The sequence below is a fragment of the Oryctolagus cuniculus genome, chromosome X, assembly GCF_051225735.1.
Source record: "Oryctolagus cuniculus isolate XC-2025 breed Fujian yellow rabbit chromosome X, ASM5122573v1, whole genome shotgun sequence".
Lineage (NCBI taxonomy): Eukaryota > Metazoa > Chordata > Mammalia > Lagomorpha > Leporidae > Oryctolagus > Oryctolagus cuniculus.
The window spans coordinates 78511256-78537515 of NC_142888.1; the positions used below are offsets into that span (position 1 = coordinate 78511256).

A 26260-nucleotide genomic window follows, 5' to 3' on the forward strand; every position below is an offset into this window, starting at 1 on the left:
TTTCAGTGTACAGTTCATTGATATTAAATACATTCATGATGTTGTGCTACTGTCACCATGATCCATCTCCATAATACTTTCCATCTTGTAAAACTGCAACTTCATACTCATTAAACAATAAATTCCTATTCCCTTCTCTTTCCAGCCTCTGACAACTACCATTCTACCTTGTGTTTCAATGATTTTGACTATATGTACCTCATGTAAGAGATCATAATGTATTTGTCTTTTTGAGATTGGCTTATTTCACTTAGCAAAGCATCCTTAAGATTCATCTATGTGGTAGCATTTGTTAGAATTTCTTTCCTTTTCCAAGATGTATAATAATACTCTATTGTATGTATATTCTACATTTGGTGTATCCATTCATCTGCTGGAGAACACTTGGACTCCCTCCATGTTTCAGCTATTATGAATCATGCCGCAGAATACAGACATAAAGATAATATCTTTAAGACTCTGCTTTCAATTCTTTGGATATATATCCACCAGCTTAATTGCTGGATCCAATAGTAATTCTATTCTTTTTTCATTTTTTTTTTGAGGAGTTGCTATACTGTTTTCCAAAGGAGCTGTCTATTGTTGGATAGAATATTCTATATATTAGTATGTTTATGAGATCTAGTAGGTTTATTATATATATTTTTAAAAGATTTATTTGTTTAGGGGCTGGCGCTGTGGCGTAGTAGGGAAAGACACCGCCTGCAGTGCCTGCATCACATATGGGCGCCTGTTTGAGTCCCAGCTACTCTACTTCCTACACAGCTCTCTGCTGTGGCCTGGGAAAGCAGTAGAAGATGGCCCAAGTCCTTTGGCCTCTGCACCCGCGTGGGAGACCCAGAAGAAGCTCCTGGCTCCTGGTTTCGGATCAGCACAGCTCCGGCCATTGTGGCCATCTGGGGAGTGAACCAGCGGATGGAAGACCTCTCTCTCTCTGCCTCTACTTCTCTCTGTGTATAAATCTGCCTTTCAAATAAACAAATATATAAAAAGATTTATTTGAAAGGCAGAGTTACACAGAGAGAGAAGGAGAAAGGGAGGGAGGGAGGGAGGGAGGGAGGGAGGGAGAGAATCTTCCACCCTCTGGTTCACTCCCCAAATAGCTGTAACGACCAGGGCTGGGCCAGGCCAAAGCCAGGAGCCAGGAGCTTCTCTTCTGGGTCTCCCATGTGGGTGCAGGGGCCCAGGGACCTGGGCCATCTTTTACTGCTTTCCCAGGCACATTAGCAGGGAGCTTGGATTGGCAGTGAAGCAGCCAGGACCGAACTGGTGCCCACATGGGATGCTGGCACTGCAGGCTGCAGCCCAACCTGCTATACCACTGTGCCAGCCTCCCAAGTTTATTGTAGTTTCACAAATGCTTACTTATTATTTTTATTTATTTGTAATGAGAATGAGAGAGAGTGAGAGCGAGAGCAAGAGTGAGGGCGAGAGAGAGAGAGAGAGGAGAGAGAGAGAGAGCAAGAATGCTTTCATCTTCTGGTTCAATCCTCAAATGCATGCAACAACCAGAGCTGAGAGAGGCTGAAGCTGGGAGCCAGGAACTCCATCTGAGTCTCCACATGGGTGATAGGACTCTCTCTCCTTATTTCTCTGTATCTTGATCTTTCAAATAAATAAATAAATCTTTAAAAAAAGAAGTGGAATAGCTTGGACTCAAACAGGCATTCCTATATGCGAAATGGGCATCCCAAGTGATGACTTAACCTGCTGCCACACAATGCCTGCCCCTATTGTATTTTTATTAAGACCTATTTTTACCTATTTGAAAGGTAGAGCGACAGAGAGGGAAAGACAGAGAGAGGTCTTCTATCTGCTAGTTCACTTCCAGATGCCTGCAATACCCAGGGCTGTGCCAGGCCAAAGCCAGGAACCAGGAACTCCATCCAGGTCTCCTATGTGGGTGGCAGGAGCCCAAATACTGTGGCCATCTTCTGCCGCCTCCCAGGATTATCAGTAGGAAGCTAAATAAGAAGCATGGAGTAGCCAAGACTCACACTCCTATATGAGATGTATGTATTACAAGTAATGTCTTAAACCACTGAGCCACAATGCTGACCACCCTGGAGTACTATTTTAAGTCCTCTATTTCCTTACATGTCCCCTGTTTGGTTGTCCTGTTATCAAATCTAAGATATCTTTTTAAAAAATACATTCTGCTATCTCTGTCTTTTAATTGGGAGGTTTAATCCATTTTCACTGAAAGTAATTATTTATAAGGAGAAACTTACTTCTGACACTTGTCCTACTTGTTTTCTATATATCTGAAAAACTTTTTGTCCCTGATCTCTTGTATTATTGTTTTCTGTTGTGTTTAGTTCAGTTTTTTTTTTTTTTGTAGTGAACTATTTAAATCCTTTTCTCACATCCTTTAGTGTTTATCCCATAGGTACTTTTCTTTTCGGTTACCATGGTGGTGATTATATGTAACATACTAAACTTACAACACTCTAATTCATATCATCTTAAATTGAATAGCACACATAAACTCTGCTTCCTTATAACTATCTCCCCACTTCTTATTTTTGTTGATGTTACAAAATTATACATGAGTGTATTTCAAAAAGTTTGTGCAAAATGGGAGTAAGACATAATCAATGCAATGTGTCTTCATAATATGCATTTTCATGAACATTTGAAGACCTCTCATACGCATAGATTTCAAATTCTTTTTGCACAAAAATAAGCTTTTTAATTACATTTGCTATGAACTTTTGGAAGTACCGTCATACTCATACATTGTATGCCTCAAAACATAAACTAGCAATTAATTGAAATGTATTGGTCTCTGAAATTTTGTAGAAAACAAAATGTGGAGTTACACACCAAATGTTAACTCTTAGACTAACATTTTAAAAGTATAGTTTCTTAAATCACATAGAAAACAAAAAGTGTGGTTATATAGCATGGTGACAACAATTCTAGCTTGTATAATTGTCTATGTATTTACCTTTATCAAGATCACTATTTGCTTATTTGTCTTGGAGCTAACATTTCGTGTCCTTTCATTCCACTCAGCAGGAAGGACTCCCTTGAGCATTATTTGCTTGGTAGATCTAGTGGCATTGAACTCCTTCAGCTTTTGTCTATCATAATTTTAACCTCACTTTTGAAAGTTATTTTCGCCAGGTATTCAGTATCTAATTGACAGTTTCTTTCTTTTAACACTTTGGAGTAAATGAGTCCATTTTCTCTAACGTCTCTGATGAGAAATTTGCTGATAATCTCACTGAACATTCTTGGTATGTGATGAGTCGCTTTTCTCTTGGTGCTTTCAAGATTCTCTCTGTCTTTCCAAAGTTTGATTATAATGTGTTTCAGTGTGAGCCTCTTTGAATTAATTTATTTGGAGTTCATTGATGTTCTTCAATGTTTACATTACTAACTTTCATCAATTTTTGGAAGTTTTTAGTCATTACTTATTCAAATATTCTCTCCTCCCTCTTATCTCTTTTTCAGGGACTTCTACAATGAATAATTTGGTCCTCTTGATGGTGTCCTATGGGTCCTTTAGGCTCTATTCACTTTTTTCCAGTTTTCTTCTTTGAGTCCCTCAGATTCCATAATATACATTGTCTTATCTTCAAGTGGATGGATTCTATTTTCTGCTTGCTTAAACCTTCCTTTGAATCATTTTGTGTATATCGTATTAGAGTTATTGTACTTCTCAGCTCCAGAATTTCTTTTTAGCTCTCCTATCTCTTTATTGATTTTTCTACATTGTTTATCCATCATTTTCTTCACTTCTTCCACATCTTCTTTTATTTCTTTGAGCAGCTTTAAGATGAGAGTTTTAAAGTCTTTTACTAGATCTATCATCAGGTCTTTCTAAGCAACAGTTCCTATTTTTAATTTTTTTTTTCCTTTGAAGGGGGCCATACTTTGTCATTTCTTTGTGTGCTTCAGAATTTTTTTTACTTAGAACTTGTATTTAAATCTATTAATGTGGTAAGTTTAAAAATCAGATTTGCTCCCTTCCTCAGAATCTGCTATTTTTTGTTACTGTGCTTTTTCCAAAGTTGTAGGCTGTCTGTGCCAATGTTCCGCATGATGTATAAACTCAAAGTATTCTTAAGTCTATTTGTAGCCTACTCTTTTACCTGGTCTTGCCTTTTCACTTTCTAATTTTCCCTATATATGCAGTTGTTCTACTGTCTGGATCCAAAAAGGAGAAAATGGTGGAGGTTAAAAAGAAAGGCCCTGACCTTTTAAATCTCCTGAAAGTCACTTCAGTCAGACAAGGAGAGGCTTGAAACAATGGGAGGAGATGCAACAATGACCATCCTCCTGTTTGCACCTGAGTGTTCAGAAACAGCAATCAGCAATCTGACCTTAGATTCTATTTGGAAGGCAGTCATTTTTAAAGGCTTTAATCTTTATTATTTTGTAAAATTGTTACAATTCTCAATAAATGGCTTTGGAAATCTTACAAAATAATGTTTAGTGTGGTTACATTTTGTTTAATTTTTATTTTTGTATTTGGTGTTTTTAAGGAACTTATTAATGCATTAGATTTTCAGGGTCATGACAAATGCATGATAATTACAACAAAATTCTCATGATAGTGTGATATTAATAGAAAGAGAAATGGTTCAATGAAGTTCAAAGATAAAATTCTAAGAAAAAATGATATTTCCTTCCCTCCTTCTCTCAGAAGACAGTGTTATTTTTGCTCTCCTTGGCTCTTACAAGATATGTGCAGGCTGCTCCAGGAATATGTACACAGCTAGCTACCATGAGCTTGAGAAAGGGGGATGGCTAACTACTAGTATACTAAGAGCTGAAATTGACAGAAATAACCAAATTTACAACTAAGCCTTCCCTGGAAGTTGTAAGCATTCAACAGAGTCCAGATTTTCAAAACAGTTACATCAGCTTTTGCCAGTGCAATTTCAGTGGTGGGGAAATTTCTTCCTGCCAAGGGCCATTTGGATATTTGTAACACCATTTGCAGGTCATACAAAATTATTCATTTAAAAATTAGCCTGCTGTAGATGGTTGAATTCCGAGTCTAACCTTGCAGTCGCCTTGGCAGGGCCAGATGAAGTGATTTTATGGGTTGTATATGGCCTGTGGGCCAGAGGTTCCCCACCCCTAAACAGACCGATTTTTGCTGTTTCCTACTTCATCATCTCACCAAAATGATCCTCCTTATAAAATATATATTACTTTGATAGTGGGAAGGGGTTTTGAACTTTCCACACAGTAATAAACTGTATGATATATTTTAGACTTTTTTGGAGCAGTCCTGCATGTAGTCCTGTGAATTTTCTTTTTTGAAAACAACTAAGTGTCATTAATGCAACAGAATCATTGCATCTCTGATGGGTTATCATTTAGTTTCTGCTAGATTCTGATCAGTGTTAAGTTAGTGGCTGCCTCAGGAGGTGTCCTGTAGCTGGTTTATTCTTTTGATGTTGATGAGGTATTTCCTCAGTTGGTTGACATGTATTTCAGATTCATTCTTTGGAGCTTCTCAGAGTAAATATATTCCTTCTCCCATGTGGTGCTCAAACTATTTGAAAATGGTTATCAAATGCCCCCAATGTTTATTTCTTCATTGTGAGATTTCAAGGTGCCTCACAATATTGCTTGTGCCTTTCTGAAAATTCCGGTTTTTAAAATGTGGTGCCAAGAAGAACATACCATACTGCAGATATGGTCTTGTCTTGTGGTGGGAATATCATGAGTCATCATCATATTTTACATAGGTGAGTGAAGTCTAATTCTAAATTAATAGTTAGTAATTATGTAAACTTTTCAGAACAAATATCTGAATGCAACTTGATTTATATATGGAAATGTAGGTCACTTCCAGTAAGTTCCTATTTGAATTTCTTTCATACTTTCTTACAGAATTTTTCTTCAAATCTGAAACTAATTAATTTCCACTGTTGCAAGTTCTGACTGTTTTAATCTGCTTCATAAGCTCACTTTAAAACTCCATACCGTTTTTTGATGAATCTCCCCTCCCCACTTTACCAGTGTTAAACATATTTTTAAAGTTTGTGAAGTTTTTTGCTGTGTTAGCCCCTGGTTGCAACATTTCCCATTACAGTATCAACAACCTGTAAAGGAGTAAATAAGTAAAGAAGCTTAAGATAAGTAGGGAAGAATTTAAATGTCCAATAATAGCAAGCAAATAGCTGCCACCTAAAGAAGCATTATCTGGAGAAGAGCATTTTGCTTTCTTAATTAATAATACAATGAAAAGTAGTGCCTTAGTTGAAAAATATGTTATGAGGCAGTTTACTTCTTAAAAGGTAGGGTCCTAATCAAATAATATACTTTGCAAAGTATAATGCCTATGTTTGCACCCTCTATGGAAAATGTGCTATGACTCTATATTTTCTATATTATTTTTATTTTGCCCACAAACTTTCTCACAAAACTCTATCCATGAAGTATTTCCTACTTGTTAACAGGAATATTGTTTTATATAAAAATCTGAACTCATTAGAAAACAAAGTAGCCCAATATTTGATTATTTACTTTATAAAATAACTTATTATATGCTTTTAAAAATTTTTATTAAATTATTTTCATATTAGTTGAAATGAAAAGAGAGTGAGAGAGTGAGAGGGAGAGGAAAGAAATAGAATGACGTCTTCCTTCTGCTGGTTCACTCCCCAAATACCTACAACAGCCAGGGCTCTCCTAGGCCAAAGGCAAGAACCTGAAACACTTTCTGGGTTTCCCTTGTGAGTGATACGGGCTCAAGCACCTAAGCAATTACTTTCTGCACCCAAGGGTGTGCATTAGCAGGAAGATGGATCAGAATTGGAGGAGCCAGGACTTGAACCAGGCACTCTGAAATGAGATGCGGGTGTCTCAAGAGGCAATTTAACCACTGTGCCAACTACTTACCTACTCTTATTTATTTTTGAAGTGAAAGTAAAAAAAAAAAGAAAAGTATCTATCTTTTAGCTATATGTCTATTACCAAAGCAAGGAATATCTGCATGAGATTTCTATCCATCCAATAAAAGTCTGTTTCACATTGTGTACTTTTAGGGGTATTTTCACTCTGGATAAACTTTTTTTATTTTCTTAGAATATAATAGTAAAGCCAAATTATCTGTTGATTGAAAGTATTTTTGTAAAATTTTTAGTCATGGCAATATTAAAAAAGTAACGTTTATGGCTTGCCCTATTTGTAACTTGCTTTGTGTCTTTTATTTTATACTTTGGTTTTCTTTTCAAGTTCATTAACACATCAGTGGGAAACTGAATTTAAAGGCTATGCTTTTCTCATAGCACTTTTCATTATTTTCCTGACAGTTCTGAAATGAAAATGAACTTTGATAATTCTAAAATATAAAAATATAGTACTTTTCCTCCAGTATATTATTGGAGGACTTATCTTTCTTTTTCATTAATTGACATGTGACAAATTTGTTTATCACAAGCATTTTCTACTACATGGGAAAATTGTTAACCTGTGGGAGTGACAGATGATTTTGAGAATGTGTAAGTTTAATTGTTACTTCTTTTGTCACTTGGTATTAAGACCTCATTAGATAACAGTGGTGCTTTCTGTGACATTTCAATCGTCTGTCAACGTTTCTATGATAATCTCTTATATCAAATACTTCAGGTGTATTGACTGCATATGTTTAATTTAAGTTAAAACATCCCCTAAAAGAAAGTTTTCACAATTACATTTCAACTTTTCATTGAAAGTGGGGATTCATTGTGTTGACCTTTCCCCTAAGTGCTTATAAAGTTTACTCAAGTAACTGCTCACAAGATCAAAACTTTTTCTGATAAATTCTTTTGTGACAATTTAGTGGTCCTGATTTCCATATTATCTGTTTTTAGATTTATTTTTTTATTTCAAAGGCAGAATTACAGAGAAACGAGAAGGAGGCTTGCTGATTCACTCACAAAATGGCTGCAATGGCTGGGGAGGGGCAAGGTCAAAGCCTGGAGCCAGGAGCTTCTTCCGGGTCTCCAATGTGGGTGCAGGGGCTCAAGCACTTGGGTCACCTACGTTGCTTTCCTAGGCACCTTAGCAAGGAGTTGGGTTTGAAATACAGCAGCTGGTCCTTGAACTAGACCCCATACAGAATGCTGGCATTACAGGTGGTGGCTTTACTTACTATGCCACAATACTGGCTCCCATATTATCTTATAAATATATGGATATTTTGCTTGTAATTAGATGAAGATGACTACATATGCAAGGAGAAACAAACAGTTTTACTAGGTGCACAGATTGGAAATGAATGTGATATTACAGTTTTTCAGTCACTCTATCTATCTTTCACTACTTCTCTCAATTTTCCACCTCTCCACCAAACACACCTATTAAAAGATCTAAGATATGGTCATTCCAAAATGTGCAATTATCCACATTTTCACATTTTAATCTCTGCAGATAATAGGTATTATTTATAGCATAGACTGAATTTACTGCTAGTAATTTAAAAATGTTTAAATGGTCCAGTAAACTTTAGAGGAGATTTCTAAATGCAAATAACTCATAGTATTAAACTGTTATACAATGAAATCTAATAATTTTAGCAAAGTGGGCTCTGGAGAGCTAAGACAGTAACACTTCTTTCACGACTCAAAATAATTGAATTGCAAATTAACCTGAATTTTCTGTTCTTCTCTTTTAGGAGGAATTTACATAAAGGGAAACATTTTGCTGAATATTTTAGGGTCAATTAATATTCAACTGAACACTTTCTAAACCTGCTGAAACCATGCAACTCTACCATCAATTCCAAACTTAGCTTTTGTCTAAAAAGTCAAAGCAGAGAGCCAGATCTTATGCTGAATGGTTGCCAAATGTTTGGGATAGATAATCAGATGGTAGGGATAGGCTGAGCTTCTTTATGGAGATCACAGAGGCCTCAAAACACATCCTGAAAAATGAGTACTGGTTTCCAGTAGGTGGGGGGGGGGGTATTCCAATGTCATGTAATGGTATAAACAGGAAGTGATAGACCAAGATGCAAGGATAAAATAAGGATATGTATTTGGTTACAGCAAATGATTCTTATATTAGAGTAAAAAACAGCTGTTTAGGTACATAAATTAGGTTGTATTCTAGATAAATTAATTTTGTAGCACTGGTTATGATGAACTGAAGAAGAGTTAAGATAGATGGATCAGCCAATTAGAATACTCTATTCTGGCAACATCTGGTTATGTCTAGGAATTGGGTAGTAAGAAGCAATGGCAGCTTATAGCATGGGATGGGATTGACTATGACTTGAAAACTAATTCTGGAAACCAAGGGAGAAATAAAGATATGCCATGTTTGACATCTAGACTGTGTACCATGCTTCTTTTTTTAAAAGATTTATTTATGTATTTGAAAGTCAGAGTTACAAAGAGAGAGGAGAGGGAGAGAGAGAGAGAGAGAGAGAGAGAGAGAGAGGTCTTCCATCTGATGGTTCACTCCCCAGTTGGCCGCAATGGCTGGAGCTGCGCCGATCCGAAGCCAGGAGCCAGGAGCTTCCTCCGGTCTCCCACGTGGGTGCAGGGGCCCAAGGACTTGGGCCATCTTCCACTGCTTTTACAGGCCATAGCAGAGAGCTGAATTGGAAGTGGAGCAGCCAGGTCTTGAACTGGTGCCCATATGGGATGCTGGCATTTCAGGCCAGGGAGTTAACCTGCTACGCCACAGTGCCAGCCCCTTGTGTACCATGCTTTTACGAGACTGCATGACATAGTGGCTAAAAATGTGGTACCCATTTAAGGTACCCAGGTTCAAGCTTTTCCTGCTTCAGTATCCTCAACTGTAAATTGCAGTTTATGATATGGCCTACCTCATAAAGAAATCCTTGTGACGATTAATTGAATTAATGTGAGTTATGTTCTTAGAAGGGAATCTTAGCATCAAAGTGGGGACTGGCAAAATGAATGAATCACTGACAGAAAGCTATCTAAGATACCCAGCCATGGATCTGCTCCGTGGGAATGTGAAACAGCAAATTTCAGAAAGCTTTGCAGCTCTAAGGGCCACAGAGAACATGTTTTATTCAATTGCCTATTAATCAGAAATTAATTCAGGGCACTCTACTTTCTTAACATTCCAGTAAAATTAAGTTATTTGACTTGATCCATAAATCATATTTCCTGTTCTATCATTAAATGTCCCTGTGCCCTACTGTGAATGTAACTGCAGCTAACCTTTACAAGCGAAGGACATCTAGACAAAAACAATTCCAAGGCAATGTGCCATGTTCTGAATCAGGCTTGGCATATATGACTATAGGAAGGCAATTTTCTTCAGTTTATGTGAGGCCTGTTGATATTATTGCAGTTTATTTGCCTGTAGAGTGAATTTACATTGCCAAAAGATAAGTTTGACACTTTCATTTGTACTGACACAGCCAGTGAATATACAATTTTTTTGTTCTTTATCACCTGGTCTCCTTGATGCAATGTCACTCAGTAAAGGGGATTTTTTTTTTCTCAATCAATTTTCTATCCGAAAGCAAATATCCAGTGAGCCAGTGGGAGTTTTCCTACCTTCATGACAGATTTATACCCTCTGGGTTTTCACAATGTGGCCTGCTTTGCAATGATGTTGGTATAAATTAAGAAAAAAAATCAGGGGCTGCCCAAAGAGCCTTCTCTTCCAGTCTGGATACAAGAATGACTTCTGCTGAAGATCTTTGTCCTTCCACACATCAATAATTCATTTCACACATGAAGGCAAAAAGTGTATAAAACGTTTTTGAGAAAATCTAGTTGAGAGCAGATGTTCATAGTGGTCACAGCTCTCAATATTTGTTTCCTCCTGTCCTGCTTCCATACATCAAAATTCAGAAAATACAGGGTCCAAGATTGGCATTAACAACCAGAATCTTTCATTTAGAAGGTCACAGAGCTAGGGGCCAGCACTGTGGTATAGCAGGTAAGGCCACCGCCTGTGGTCCTGGCATCCAATATGGGTTCTGGTTCAAGTCTTGGTTGTTCCACTTCTGATATAGCTCTCTGCTAATGGCCTGGGAAAGAGGTGGAAGATGGCTCAAATGCTTGGGCCCCTGCACCCATATGGAAGACCTGGAACAAATTCCTGGCTTCAGATCAGCCCAGCCCCTGTCATTGTGGCCATTTGGGGAGTGAACCAGAGGATGTAAGACCTCTTTCTCTCTCTCTCTATGCTTCTGTAACTCTGCCTTTTAAATAAATAAATAAATCTTTTAACAAAAAGAAAGTCACTGAGTTATATTTGATTTAAAAACACAGCAGACCCATAGAATGGCAAATGTCCTAACAGCACTCCGGCCTCATAATCAGCCCTTAAGGCATGCGGATCCGGCTGAAATGCCCATGAGAGTATGAAAGATCTCCACGAGTGAGATCCCAGTGGAAAGAATGGGTCATCAAAGAAGGAGGTACCTTTCTCTGAAGGGAGGAGAGAACTTCCACTTTGACCATGGCCTTGTCTAAATATGATCAGAGTCTGTGAACTCAGGGGGCTTCCATAGCCTTGGCAGCTCATGACAAGAGCCTAGGGTGATTACTGAGGCCATAAACAAGAGTGTCAATTTGTTAAGTCAACAACAGGAGTCACTGTCACTTACTCCTCATGTACGATCTTTGTCCTTAGTGTGCTGTACATTGAGATTTAATGCTATAACTAGTACTCAAACAGTATTTTTCACTTTATGTTTCTGTGTGGGAGCAAACTGTTGAAATCTTTACTTAATGTATGCTAAACTGATCTTCTGTATATAAAGAGAAACGAAAATGAATCTTGATGTGAATGGAAGGGGAGAGGGAGTGGATAGGGGAGGGTTGCGGGTTGGAGGGACGTTATGGGGGGGAAGCCATTGTAACCCATATTCTGTACTTTGGAAATTTATATTCATATTCTGTCTTTGCTACTTGCAAATAAAGATGTCAAAAAATCTCAAAAAAAAAAAAAAGAAGCTATGTGGCCTGGACAAAAAAAAATAAAAAAATAAAAAAAATAAAAAAATAAAAATAAAATGTTGAAAAAAAATATGGATAAGGCTATAAGAGAAACTAGCAGTGCCTCCTGAATGATACAATTCTCAAGACTGCAGCTATTTTCATGTAATCCTTTGTCCCATGCACATCTTACTCTCTTATCACATCAAGGAGTCTTTCTCGGCATTTAAAGATGGATAAACATCTACCAAAAGTGTCTTAGAAAATACACATTCATCCAGAAGCATACATATATTTACTTGCCAAGCTCCAAGTAATAACTGATGACCATCATTGTAACGCATTTAATATATTTTAAGAGATTACTCAAGTTGGGATACTTCCTACCAAGGCCAAGACAGTGCTAGTGTATTCATTTCACACTATATCCTTCTTTGACTTGGCTTTATCTACAAAAGCAATTATGCAGGTTATCGCATTCAATAAAACAGAATGTGCACCTCTGCATACAGGGGTTTTGTGTAGTGCTATTTAGTCACCATAAGGAAATACTCTATTTACAATTTTAATTTATAAAAATATTATAGGAAAAAGCTATTTAAATAATGGAGGGTGTTTTAGAAATGCTCTATGCTACTTATTTCTAAAAAGTACTTAAGTAATTTCTTTTCAGGCATCCCAACAACTTCCATTATGACATCCAAAACTTGATAGAGCCAGAAAACCTGATTATTGGACATGGTTATGTAACAATATAACAATGCACATGAAACTTCTAATTATTTACAAAAACATGACAACTGATCCACTAAACCATAAATTTAGGTGCATGCTCCAGTTCTCTATCATCAAATGGACATAGAATATGTAGGATAGTGCTCAAATTTGTCTTTAAGTCACAAATAATTTGTAAAAATATGTTGCTTACATTCCAATAGCACTTGCTCTTCTTGGTTGCCTCTATGCTTCAGTCTATTTCGATATCTTGAGGAGATCACCATGATGATTTGGCTTAGGATAAGAAAACTCAAGTTTGATTTATGGAAGGATAAACGTATAGCACAGTATGCTATCAAAAAGCGAAAGTTGACTATTTGTCACATTACAATCCCAACTTAGGATATTCTTGAATGCATTGGGAAAGGACAATCCTCCAATTGGACAGAACTCTAGGCATGTATCTGCAAGTCCAGTTTGCATGGAAGGCAAAATGGCCTGAAGAATGGATCTACACTAATTCATGGAAAATAGCTATTGTCTTATGGCCAGGGAATTGACAGGAACAAGTTTAGATATCTGATGACAAGAGGCCTGGGGAAGAAAAATTTGTGCGAGTATGTTAGAATAGTATCAAATGCATATGTACTGTGTCTTGTGAGGAGGCTTTCAATCAAGTAGACAAAATGATCCATGTAGTGAATGTTGGTCAGCTTCTACACTCAGTCATTCCAAGGGATATTTAAAATGACTCATGAGAAACAAATGGTGTTGGTGGTAGAGATGGAGATTATGCATAGGATTCTCTCCCAAAGCTGTATCTGGCTGTCATCATTGTTGAGTTCCTAATCAACTGACAGCAGTGACTAGTCCTGAGTTTCTCGGTCCCCTATGTCTTGGAAAATCTGTCAATTCCCTTCTATCAGGGTGGACAGGTTTGTAGACAGAGAATAGTCTTCATGGGAATAGAAACCTCTTTTGGATTTTCCTTCATGGCCTGCCACGCTTCTGCCAGGAACACTGTCTTTAAACTTCTGTATTCCCTAGTCACCTTGGTGATTTGTCATTGCTTCTGAATGAGGAATGAATTTATGGTGAAAGTATGCATACATACGAACGGACATTCCAAGGATTCCCTCCTTGTATCTTACACATCAGAACATTATTCCCAAACCTCTAGCTTTAGTCTCTACTTCAATTATTCAAACCTACTTTTCCTGTTCCCTATCTTCATGTTTTGGCACGTGGAGTTCCATCTGCCTAAACTATTTATTTCTTGTCAAAATTCCTTATATCTTTTGAGACCATTCACAAGCACCAAACTTGTTCATTTGAGCCCCTTTGGAATTTTGCCACCAACTCACTATTGTAACGTCATTTAATAAATAGTTTGGTGTCATTTGAATACTTATCTCATTAATTTACTGTGTCACATGGGGTGCCGGTGCTGTGGCATAGTAGGTAAAACTGCCACCTGCAGTGCTGGCATCCCATATGGATGCCAGTTTGAGTTCTGGCTGCTCCAATTCTGATCCAACTTCTTGCTAATGTGCCTGGGAAAGCTGTGGAAAATGGCCCAGGTGCTGAGGAACCTGCACCCACATGGGAGACCTGGAAGAAGCTCCTGGCTCCTGGCTATAGCTTGGCCCAGCCTTGGCTGTCATGGCCACTTGGGGAGTGAACCAGCAGTTGGAAGATTCTTTCTCTCCCTCTCTGTAACTCTGATTTTCAAATAAATAAATAAATCTTTAAAAAAAGAGAATGTCACATGGACAGGAACTACATCTTATACTTTCTTACATTTCTGTGGATCCTTGGGCTCAGTAGGTTACCAGTGAATAGTGCATTTAAGAACATACAGCTATGTAATAATGCATAGATGATTAAGGAGAGAAACAAAGACAATAAAATATTACTTTAGTATAATATTTCCCTCAACCAATGTTTATTATATTGATACAAATATAAAATAATCTATAAAAGGGATAATTAACTTTTCTTGATTTTACCCACCAAAAGTTGTGGGGAGGCCTGAAAAAGTATTAATTGAAGATTTTCTCTGCTAACTAGATTAACATTTGCTATATGAGAAAGGAAATATATGCAGCAAATGAGTTGGGGCAGAAAGGAAAAATTTTATTCTAAATTTTGGATCAAAAAAGATAATATGTGGATACCCAGAAAGCAAATTTCTATTCCCTTGTTCATATGAGGGTTTTGTTACTTTAGTTGAATAGACAATGTTCAGGTGTATTTTCTAGCAATCCTAAAACAAGAGGGATTTTTGTTGTGTTTCTATTATCTAAGGGTAGAAATTGAGGCCATAATACAAAATGTATAAACTTTTTTCTATACTGAGGTTTGATTTCTGATATCTTAATCAGTTCTTATTTTTGTGAAACAGGGTTTATGTGGAAATACACAAATATAATGTTTTCATTCGTGAACAGAGTATTAGAACTTAGTCAGAAATTAAAACAATTTAAACTATCTATAAAATATACCATATGACTCATGAGTAGTATGCATTTCAGTGACAGCTTTCCTCAGTTATCAAAGAACACTAGTTATGTTTTATTTGCTTTTCAGAATATCTAAAAGCAAACTGATTCAGTCGCAGCGAAATTCACCCAAGCAAGGTACAGGTTCAATTTAGTAGAAGGGAGATTCTCTCTAAAACTATAAGTTTGAATATTGGGTGTTATTTGATGAATAGGACAAGATGGATGGAATTCAAATTCATCATGGATGCAACTTAGCTGAATGGTCAGCCTACGGAAGGAATATGCATAAAGTGAGGAAGTTCAAGGTACCAATGAAGCTTTAGAGTAGTCTAATGACACCTATTGTTCCCATAGGAATTATATGAGAGAATGCCATGATATAAGAGTAATTCATATTTTTTTCTAAATACAAAATTTTATTTGGGAAGAAGGGCAGAAAAATAATTATTTAATGTAAAATTTGCTCAACTACACGGGGCAGGGCAGAATTTCAAGGCAGGAACTATACTTTGATGGCCCCTCAGCCAGATTATTTAGTGGATTATTTGCACTGCTTCTACTATTCATAGATTGAGTGGCAAAAATGTATATTTTATTAGCTGGAATTAACCATTAAAATCTACTGCATTAACTTGCAAATACTTGCTGTGATTTATTGATTAAAGTTTTTCTGGGAAAAATTTGATTCTTTTTGAGCTATCAAATAAAAAACATATAACTGAATCAGATAATCATTTGAGGAATATTGTTGAGCAAGTTGAGATTCAAATCACTGCCCCAAAATTATTATGGACTTTACAATTCATTTTTATGGAGCTTACTTTTTTTTTACCATAATGTTTCATTTTATCATACATCCCTAGTATGAACTTTTCTCATGCATATGATGCAATGATAAATAGAATGGAGATTTAAAGCAGTTATTTGGATGATTCACTACCATAAAATATACTTTAAGGGAAAGTAGGGTGTCCAGATATTTATTATTTATGCTATTGGTCTAGACAACATAAATTTCCCGAGATAGTGGTTTTGATTTCTACATTGGCTAGTCATATTCTTATTTGTGGCTATTAAATTCATTGTTTATGTCATCAGAATAATAAAATGTCTTAACAGTTTTAATTTCTACATAGGCTCTTCCATTATTCCTTTTCCTCATCAAATGATGATTAATGCTTTATAGCAACGTATTGAAAATAGCAAGTAAAATATATTGTCTCTGTCCTTTAGCAGTATGATTAAGGGGAAAAGAAACAAGCATAAAAATATAACAATCATTAGCAGTGTAAAAATTTCCAATCAATTGGTATCCATGTTAGAGCTATAGTAGCCCTAGAATCCCAGTTCAATTGAAATTCTGGTAATCTATCCTATAAAGGGCAATTGAGCAAAAGATTTTGATGAGGACAAATATTTTACCACCCCTGGAAAACAGCTAAAAGGCCATACAAAATGTGAATGGTATTTTCTTTTCTTTTCTTTTAACGAATTATTTTATTTCTTTGAAAGACGGAGTTATGGAAAGAGGTAGAGACAGAGAGAGAGGTCTTCCATTCCACTGGTTCACTCCCCAAATGACCTCAATGGCCAGAGCTGAGGCGATCTGAAGCCAGAAGCCAGGAGCTTCTTCCAGATCTCCCATGTGGGTGCAGGCGCCCAAGGACCTAGGCCATCTTCTATTGCTCTCCTAGGGCATAGCAGAGAGCTGAATCAGAAGAGGAGCAGCGGGGACTTGAACCGGTACCCGTGTGGGATGCCGGCGCTGCAGGATGGGGCTTTAACTCACTGCACCACAGCACCAGCTCCAAGAATGGTATTTGCTTTGCATGTTAGTGTCTGAAAGAAACATTACTAAGTGACATCATAAAATGCATGAATTCTTTTTATTAAGTTCCTTGATTTTAAAATAAACTATACCTTATCATTTTTTTCATTCTACTCTTTTAATAAAACATACTTAATTTTCTTCATCTTTGTTTATTCTCATTGATTTTTATGTTTCTAGTGTTTGATACAGTTTCTTGGATAAGTTTGGTATAAAATTTCATGATTTGGGCCAGTGCCGTGGCTCACTAGGCTAATCCTCCGCCTTGCAGCGCCGGCACACCGGGTTCTAGTCCCGGTCGGAGTGCCTGATTCTGTCCCCGTTGCCCCTCTTCCAGGCCAGCTCTCTGCTATGGCCCGGGAGTGCAGTGGAGGATGGCCCAAGTGCTTGGGCCCTGCACCCGCATGGGAGACCAGGAAAAGCACCTGGCTCCTGGCTTCGGATCAGCGCGGTACGCCAGCCGCGGCGGCCATTGGAGGGTGAACCAATGGCAAAGGAAGACCTTTCTCTCTCTCTCTCTCACTGTCCACTCTGCCTGTCAAAAAAATATTTTTTTCATGATTTGTTTTCACTATTTTTCCTAATTTTCTTGCAACTCCTGGACACTTAAAATGCTATTGGCCTGACTCACCATGAATTTTGTCATTTTATGTTTTAAAAAATTCTCGACTTTTTTGGAATTATACTCCATATTCCCTGGGAGGACAAGAGATACCTTAAGAGTTTCCAATGAGGGGCCGGTGTTGTGGCACAGCAGGTTAATGCCCTGGCCTGCAGCACTGGCATTCCATATGGGCATCAGTTCAAGCCCCAGCTAGTCTACTTCCAAACCGGCTCCTGGGAAAGCAGTGGAAGAAGGCCCAAGTGTTTGAGGCCCTGCACCAGCAAGGAAGACCTGGAAGAAACTCCTGGCTCCTGGCTTCGGATCAGCCCACCTCTGGTCATTGCAGCCGTCTGGGGAGTGAACCAGTGGATGGAAGACCTCTCTGTCTCTGTCTCTCTGTGTAACTCTTTCAAATAAATAAAATAATTAAATTTTTAAAAAATAGATAAAAAAGGAGATTCTGAGGAAGGCAGAACCTGAGGCCCTTGTCACATGTTTGTACATAAAGGACCTAAATCATCAACTAACCTAAGGTTAGTACTATTCCCTCTTGCTTTTCTCTACCTCTTTCTATTTTGCAACTTAGAACTTAAATGGGTTTTCTTTCTCACATCCCCAAATTTACTTCAGTCTATGACTGTCCCTTATTTTGTCAGAGTCCCAGACAGTGGCCAGTGCTGGTGGTGCAGTGGTTTAAGCTATTGTCTGTAATACTGGCATCCCATATTGGAGTGACAGGCCAAGTCTTGGTTGTTTGGCTTTCTATCTAGCTTCCTGCTAATACACATGGGAAAGCAGGGGATGATGGCCCAAGTCCTTGGGCCCTTGCCACCCATGTGGGAGACTCGTGTCGAGTTCATGGCTCCTGACTTTGGCATGGCCCAGCCCAGGTTGTTGCAGTGATCTTGGGAGTGAACCAGCAGATGCAAGAAGTCTCTCTCTCTCTGCCTTTCAAATAAATAGATTAATTAATATATAAATCTATCTTTAAAAATCCTCAGATAGATATTTGAGTTCTACTGACATCTTTGTGAACACATTCATGAGAAATTAATGACTTTTTATGCTCTCTCATATTATTTTTCCCTGAATTTTTGATGTCCTTGACAAAGAAACGTGTCATTGGAATACATAATAAATTTAGACAAAATGTTATAAAAGTAAAATCAAGATAGCTAGATGCTGAAATTACTTCTCACCACTCAAATTAGTAGGTAGTCAAACAATAATGTTGCATATTTACTCCTAGCCAGGAAGTTGGTTTACATTTTGGATTGTCATAGTTCAACAAATATTTGTATGAACATCAAAAAGGCTTTAATTGAAAAAGCAGCTATGTAATGTGAATTTACTAGGTGCATAGGGTCAATTAGAATGATGGGTGTTGTGGCTCAGTAGTTTTTTTTTTAAAGATTCATTTTATTTATTTGAAAGAGTTACAGAGAGTAGTAGAGCCAGAAAGAGAGGTCTTCCATCTGCTGGTTCACTCCCCAGATGGCTGTAATGGCCAGAGCTGTGCCAATCCAAAGCCAGGAGTTTTTTTCCAGGTCTCCCACGTGGGTGCAGGAGCTCCTTTTTGGGCCACCTTCTACTGCTTTTTCAGGCCATAGCAGGGAGCTGGATCGGAAGTGGAGCAGCCGGGATAAGAACCAGCGCCCATGTGGGATGCTGGCACTTCAGGCCAAGGCTTTAACCTGCTGCGCCACAGTGCCAGCCCCAGTGGCTCAGTAGTTTTAACCACCACTTAAGTTTAAATGGTTTAAGTCACCTGTATCCCATTTCAGAGTCCTAGTTCATGTACTGGCACTACTGCTTCCAAACCAGCTTTTAGGCAATGCATCCTGGGAGGAAGCAAATGATGGCTCAAGTGCTTGGGCCCCTGTCACCCATATGGCAGATCTAGATAAAGATCCAGGCTCCCAGCTTTGGACTGTCCCAACCTTGCTGTTGTAAGCATTTGAGGAATGAACCAATCTATATGTGTGCCTATTATTTTTATTATATGAATGGAAGAATGAGAATATGAAATATTGACTAAATTAATACAGGCTTCATGAATGGAAAAGTAGTTTGGAAATGGTTTGGAAATGAGTCAAAAAAGGAATTAGATTCCAATATGGCTGAGTAGAGAAGACATGCTGATTTTGATCACAGGAAAATACCAGAAAAATGGGAGGATCTTTGTTCCTGGGAGATAGTTGGAGAGGTTTTCAGTGAAAATCTACAGTAAGAGAGACTCTGTGGAGCAGCAAGGAGTGTACAGATATGCAGCAGGTCACCAGACACCACCAGTGATTCCCACGACTGGTGGCTGGCAGGGAAGTCATCTTCCCCGAGTGAGGTGAGAGGATTCTGCAGAAGTCTGTGCTCCACTGGTGATCTTATCTGGGGAAAAGACTCGTGGTTCCCACCAATTTTATTTATTTTTTTTTAGAGATTTATTTTATTTTGAAAGACAGATTTACAGAGAGAGGTAGAGACAGAGAGAGAGGTCTTCCATCTGCTGGTTCACTCCTCAAATGGCTGCAACGGCCAGGAGCCAGGAGCTTCTTCCAGGTCTCCCACATGGATGCAGGGGTCCAAGGACTTGGGTCATCTTCTGCTGCTCTCCCAGGCCATAGCAGAGAGCTGGATCAGAAGTGGAGCAGCCAGGTCTCGACCGGCATCCATATGGGATGCCGGAGCTTCAGGCCAGGGCATTAACCTGCTGCGCCACAGTGCCAGCCCCTCCCGCCAACTTTAATTTCAGGCAGTTGGCAGGGGGCAAAGTGCTCACTTAACTCTGTGAATGGAGGGCATTTCACTCTCTCCCCCGACCCGGGCACCCAGTGACCAGTAGGGAAAGTACCATCTTATTGGAATAGGAAAGTGGAGACTGTGGTGGCCTGTATGTCTCTGGTGGATTCTGTCAGAGGGAGAAACCCGTGGTCCCCACTGCTTTGAGTCTGGGTGGACAAGGTTGGCAGGGGGCAGGGTGCCCACTTAACTCTGTGAACAGTGGGCACATCCTCCCTCCCCCCCACCAGCAGGGAAAGTGCCATCTTTCCAGAATAATGCAAGTTGAGGCTGCGGCAACATGTGTGCCTGTAGTTTTTGTCAGAGTGAAAAATCCAGGGTCACCACTGACTTTGAGTCTGGGCAGAGGAGCTGGTGGGGGGCAGGGTTCCCAGTTATTTTACTGAGTGGGGGGGCACATTGCATTTCTCCTCTATCCCCACCTAGGTGCCCAGCTCTGGGCCAGAGTGGCTCTCTCTTAAGAGAGAGAAGCTCCCAGGGCACAGAGTGGATCCCTACAGCCCATGACTGCGGGAACGCAGCATCCTTGGCTGTGAGAATCCTGACTGCTATAAGCTGGGAGGCCTCCATGTTCGTGCTGTGCAGCATATTAGATACTTTGCTGTTTGTGCACCTGAGTGGGGATGCAGGCACAGAGAGCTTCATCTTGACACAGAGAAGGGTGGAGGCAGTGATCATGCTAGCCAGGGTGATCACCCCCTCTTCCTTACTGACTACAGAGAAGAGCTACCATGCACATTTTGGGTGTTACCCTGGACTTTTGCCCCACCTACAAACACTGACCAGAACTCTTTGGCTCCATACAGCATACACCTCTGGATATCTCCTAAAGGTGCAGTCATCCCACTACAACTAGGGGCACATAACCCAAGAACAAACTCTTCAGAGGAGATATCAACACGTATTTCTCCAGATGTATAAAAATCATAGAAAAACAAGAAATGTGAACAAGGCATACAATATGAATCCCCAAAAGAAACACAGTAATACTTCAATATTAGACTGTGAAGATGAAGATATTGATGAAATTGACTGTAAGATTACTCAAAAACACAGAGAAGCAATTACATAAGTTAAAGAAATCAATGAGGGGCTGGCACTATGGCATAGTGGGTAAAACTGCCACCTGCAGTGCCAGCATCCCATATGGGTGCCAGTTCAAGTTCTGGATGTTCCATTTCCAATCCAGCTCTCTGCTATAGCCTGGGAAAGAAGTAGATGTTGGACCAAGTCCTTGGGTGCCTGCAACCACGTGGGAAACCTGGAAGAAGCTCCAGGCTCCTGGCTTCGGATCACCTCAGCTCTGGCCATTGTGGCATTTGGGCAGTGAACCAGTGAATGGAAGACTTTTCTCTCGGCCTCTGCCTCTAAATCCACCTTTCAAATACAAAAATAAATCTAAAAAGAAAAAAAGAAATCGATGAATGACATGGATGGGAAATTTGGTAGAGAAATAGAAACATTAAAGAATAATTAAATTGAAATATTGTAAATGAAGAATTCAATATGTCAAATAAAAAATAGAGTGGAAAGCCTGAACACTAAGCAGACTCATGAAGCCAAAGAAAGAAAATTAGAGCTAGAAGACAAAACTTTTGGAATATCACAGTTAGACAGAAAAAAATCAGAAAAAATGAAAATGGTATTCAGGATATATAGGATAACATCAAATGACAAAACATATGTGTCTTAGGTGTTTCTGAAGGTGAAGATAAGCCAAATGACTTAGAAAACTTCTTCACTGAAATAACAACAGAAAATCCCCCTAATTTGGACAAAGATATGGACATCCAAGTATGAGAAGCACATAGAACCCCAAATATACATGATCAGAGAAGGTCTTCTCAATGATACTTTATATTCAAACTTTCAAACATAAACACACAAAAAATCCCAAAATGTGCAAGAGAGAAATGATAGATTACTTTTAAAGGATCCTCAATCAGATTGACAGCAGATTTCTCATCAAAAATCCTGCAGGTGAGGAGAGAATGGAGAGATATCATCCAAGTCCATAAAGAAAAAGTGTTAGCACAGAATATTGTACTCAGCAAAGCTCTCATTTATAAATGAATGTGCAATAAAAACCTTCCAAAACAAATGAAAATTGAAGGAATTTGTCACCACCAGGCTAGCCTTACAAATGACAGCTAAGGATATACCACATACAGAAACAGAGAAAGAGAAACCACATCATGAAAACATGTGAAGACAGAAAATCTCCTAATAATAGCACAAAGGAAATCCAAAATAAATGGTAGGAATATCTATGAAAAATGGCAAGACCAAGTCATCACTTATCCATAATATTATTGAATGTAAATTGACTAAACTATATAATTAAAAGATACAGATTAGCTAAATGGATTAAAAGGCAACACCTATCTATATGCTGTCTACAAGAAACACATCTCACAAAGATACACAGAAAGTGAGAGGATGGAAAAAGATACTCCATGCAAATGAAAATCAAAAACAAGTAGAAGTGACTATCCTAGCATTAGATACAATGGACTTTAATACAAAAACTGTAAAGAGACAAAGATTGACAATATGGAATGATTAAGAGATCAATTTAACAGTATGGTAAATGCATATGCACCCAATTCTAGAGAACCCAGTTATTTAAAACAAATGTTAATGGAGGCCAGCACCGCGGCTCACTTGGGTAATCCTCCGCCTGCAGCGCCGGCACCCCGGGTTCTAGTCCCGATTGGGGCGCTGGATTCTGTCTCGGTTGCTCTTCTTCCAGTCCAGTTCTCTGTTGTGGCCCGAGAAGGCAGTGGAGGATGGCCCAAGTGCTTGGGCCCTGCACCCGCATGGGAGACTAGGAGGAAGCACCTGGCTCCTGGCTTCAGATCGGAACAGCGTGCCGGCTGTAGAGGCCAGTAGTCATCCTTGTCTGGTTCCAGATCTTAGTGAAAATGCTTCCAATATTTCCCCATTCAATATGATGCTGTCTGTGGGTTTGTTACTTATTGCCTCAATTGTGTTGAGGAATGTTCATTCTATACCCAATTTGCTGATGGTTTTTATCATGAGAGGATGTTGCATTATATCAAATGCTTTCTCTGTATCTATTGAGATAATCATATGCTTTTTATTCAATTTGTTGATGTGATGTGTCACATTTATTGATTTGATTATGTTGAACCATCCCTACGCACCATGGATAAATCCCACTTGGTACAGGTGAACAATTTTTCTGATGTGGTGTCCAATTTGATTAGCTAGTATTCTCTTGACAATTTGTGCAACTATGTTCTTCAGTGTTATTGATCTATAGTTCTCTTTGTTGTATCACTTTTCTGGTTTTGGAATTAAGATGATACTGGCCTCATAGAAGGAATCTGGAGGGATTTCCTCTCTTTCAATCATTTTGAATCATTTGAGGAAAATTGCAGTTAGTTCTTTTTTTTTAATATTAAGTATTTTGTTGTATGCTGCTGCCAGTGTATATAAAATAATTACCCTTGTGAAATAGAAATTCATGAAAACTCAGAGAGGTAGATGTTAGGACTGACAAAAATAGAAGTTTGTATATTATGGCATGTGTTAAGGGAAGGTTTTGAGGTAAGTCAGCTTGAGCATGTCCCGAATTGCACATTTCTTCCCTCTCTTATTCCCACTCTTATATTTAACAGCGATCACTTTTCAGTTAAGTTTCAGCACTTAAGAAGAATTGTGTATTGATTACAGTATTCAACCAAAATTATTAAGTAGAACAAACAAACAAAAATACTAAGAGGGATAACATATTAAGTTGCTCATCAACAGTCAGGGCGAGGGCTGATCAAGTCACCGTTTCTCATAGTGTTCATTTCACTTTAACAGGTTTCCTTTTTGGTGCTCAGTTAGTTGTCACCTATCAGGGAGAACAAGTGGTATTTGTCCCTTTGGGATTGGCTTATTTCACTCAGCATAATGCTTTCCAGATTCCTAACAGGGATCACTTTTCAGTTAAAATTTAAACACCTAAGAATAATTGTGTGTTAATTACAGAGTTCAACCAATAGTACTAGAACAAAAAAATACTAAAATGGATAAAGTATTACATTGTACATCAACCGTCAGGACAAGAGCTGATCAAGTCACTGTTTCTCATAGTGTCCATTTCACTTCAACAAGTTTCCCCTTTGGTGCTCATTTAGTTGTCGCCGATCAGGGAGAACATATGATATTTGTCCCTTTAGGACTGGCTTAATTCACTCAGCATGATGTTTTCCAAATTCCTCCATCTTGTTGCAAATGACCGGGTTTTGTTTTTTTTGACTGCTGTATAGTATTCGATAGAGTACATGTCCCATAATTTCTTTATCCAGTCTACTGTTGATGGGCATTTGGGTTGGTTCCAGGTCTTGGCTATTGTGAATTTAGCTGCTATAAACATTAATGTGCAGACAGCTTGTTTGTTTGCCAATTTATTTTCCTTTGGGTAAATTCCAAGGAGTGGGATGGCTGGGTTGAATGGTAGGGTTATATTCAGGTTTCTGAGGAATCTCCAACTGACTTCAATGGTGGCTTTACCAGTTTGTACTCCCACCAACAGTGGGTTAGTGTCCCTTTTTCCCCACATCCTCGCCAGCATCTGTTGTTGGTAGATTTCTGAATGTGAGCCATTCTAACTGGGGTGAGGTGAAACCTCACTGTGGTTTTGATTTGCATTTCCCTGATTGCTAGTGATCTTGAACATTTTTTCATGTGTCTGTTGGCCACTTGGATTTCCTCTTTTGAAAAATGTCTATTGAAGTCCTTGGCCCATCTCTTAAGTGGGTTGTTTGTTTTGATGTTGTGGAGTTTCTTGATTTCTTTGTAGATTCTGGTTATCAACCCTTTATCTGTTGCATAGTTTGCAAACATATTTTCCCATTCTGTTGGTTGCCTCTTCACTTTCCTGACTGTTTCTTTTGCAGTACAGAAACGTCTCAATTTGATGCAATCCCAAATGTTAATTTTGGCTTTGACTGCCTTTGCTTCTGGGGTAATTTCCAAAAGTCTTTGCCAGTACCTATATTTACAGAGTTTATCCAATGCTCTCTAATAATTTGATGGTGTCGGGTTGTAGATTTAAGTCTTTAATCCATGTTGAGTGAATTTTTGTGTAAGGTGTAAGGTAGGGGTCTTGCTTCATGGTTCTGCACATGGAAATCCAATTTTCCCAGCACCATTTATTGAATAGACTGTCCTTACTCCAGGGATTGGTTTTGGATCCTTGATCAAATATGAGTTGGCTGTAGATGTTTGGATTGATTTCTGGTGTTTCTATTCTGTTCCATTGGTCTATCCATCTGTTTCTGTACCAGTACCATGCTGTTTTGATAACAACTGCCCTGTATTATGTCCTGAAATCTGGTATTGTGATGCCTCCAGCTTTGTTTTTGTTGTACAAGATTGCTTTAGCTATTCGAGGTCTCCTGTGTCTCCATATGAATTTCAGCATCATTTTTTCCAGATCTGAGAAGAAGTTCTTCGGTATCTTGATTGGTATTGCATTGAATCTACTACAATTCATATGGAAACACAAGCTAAATAGCTAAAGCAATCTTATAAAACAAAAACAAACCTAGAGGCATCACAATACCACACTTTCAGACATATTATTGAGCATTTATAATGAAAACAGCCTGCTACTGGCACAAAAAGGGACATGTAGACAAATGGAACAGAATAGAATCCCCAGAAATTAATTCACACAGCTAAAGCCAACTAATCTTTGACAAATAAGCTAAAATCAATCCCTGGAGAAAGAATAACCTCTTCCACAAATGGTGTTGGGAAAATGGGATCTACAAAAATTAACAAAAATGGATCAAAGATCTAAATCTGCAGCATATCATCAAATTATTAGAGGAAAACATCAGAGAAATTCTGCAAGACATTGGCATAGGCAAAGAATTCTTGGAAAAGACCCCAGAAGTAAAGGCAATAAAAG

General features: G+C 38.5%; 1 pseudogene; it reads right to left on the minus strand.

Annotated features, from left to right (window-relative positions):
- The window catches only part of LOC138847552 (developmental pluripotency-associated protein 4 pseudogene), a 39485-nt pseudogene extending 18587 nt beyond the window's left edge, over positions 1-20898 (minus strand).
- Positions 20899-26260: the final 5362 nt, after the last annotated feature.